The sequence below is a fragment of the Moschus berezovskii genome, chromosome 10 (genome assembly GCF_049115385.1).
Source record: "Moschus berezovskii isolate FMDL1 chromosome 10, NW_MosBer_1.0, whole genome shotgun sequence".
Lineage (NCBI taxonomy): Eukaryota > Metazoa > Chordata > Mammalia > Artiodactyla > Moschidae > Moschus > Moschus berezovskii.
The window spans coordinates 14,484,705-14,486,157 of NC_142469.1; positions in this window are offsets into that span (position 1 = coordinate 14,484,705).

Consider the following 1,453-nt stretch of genomic DNA (forward strand, 5'->3'; position numbering starts at 1 on the left):
TTTCTGTCTTTCATTCACATTTATGTTGGGTAAACCTGTAGGAGTGAAGTACTGGAATTGCTTGGTTTATAGACTACGTATATGTTCAGTTTTGTAGTTTCAGCCAAATGGCTTTCTGAAGTGGCTGCACCATATGTATTTGTGTTCCCATTCATAGTGCATGAATTCTTGTTCCATCTTTAATCACCTGATGAGTAATGGTGTTGGGTACTTCATATGCTTATTCCACTTACCTATTCTCTTTCAGGAGTTACCTGTTCAGCTTTCAACTTTTTGCCCAGTTTTTATGGGTTATTTTATATTACTTCACAAGAACACTTTGCATATTTAGGATAATAATCTTTTGTCTGATAAAATATTAAAAATATCTTCTCCAATTTTTTACTTTCTCTTTTACTCTTTTACCAGGTTCTTCTGATAAACAGAGGCTCTTAATTTTAATTATGTCTTATTTATTAATTAAAAAAAATTCGCCTATCCTCAGGTCATGAAGATATTCTCTGTTATATTTTTGATGTTTTTTGATTTTACCTTTCATGAGACATATATCTGCCTTCCAACATGAAATTGATTTTTGTATGCTATGTGAAGTAGGATATCAAGATTATTTTTGCCATATGGATAAACAATTGACCCAGTATCTTTATTAAAAAAAAAAAGTTTTTTTTTTCTCATTTGTCTTACATGTGTGCTTCATCACTCAGTCACATCCAACTCTTTGCAGTCCCATGGACTGTAGCCCACCAGGCTCCTCTGTCCACAAGGATTCTCCAGGAAACAATACATGGGTTGCCATGATCTCCTCCAGGAGATCTTCCCAAACCAGGGATCAAACCCAGGTCTCGCACACTGCAGTAGGTTCTTTATCATCTGAACTACCAGGGAAGCCCAAGAATATGGGAGTGGGTAGCCTATCCCTTCTCCAGGGCAACTTCCTGACCCAGGTCAAACCAGGGCCTCCTGTGTTGCAGATGGGTTCTTTATCAGCTGAGCTATCAGGGAAGAACCATTTTATCTTATACTTTATCACAAAACAAATAGTCATACATGTTTCTATTCTGTTCCATGAGTCTATTGTTGCTAATATCAGATTGACTTAGGTATTGTAGCTTTGCCAATATGTCTTGATAACTCTCAGAGCAAGTTCCTCAATTTTTTATTCTTCAAAACTGTCATTGATAGCCTTAGTCCTTTACACTTCCATATACAGATAAATTATGTTCTATTTGTTAATATCCATTAAATAGTAGATTAAAGTTTTCAACATACAAGTTATAAATTAATGTGTAAAGTTAATTAAAAGTAAACTAAAAATATCTGAAGTTATCTAGAATTGTTATCCTCCTCTCAAATCCAAGAAACTAAGTATAATATATGTCAATTATAGGTTGAATATCTGTGTTCCAGAATCTTGCTTTTGTTTCCTAGTAATGATATTAATTATGATGAATAT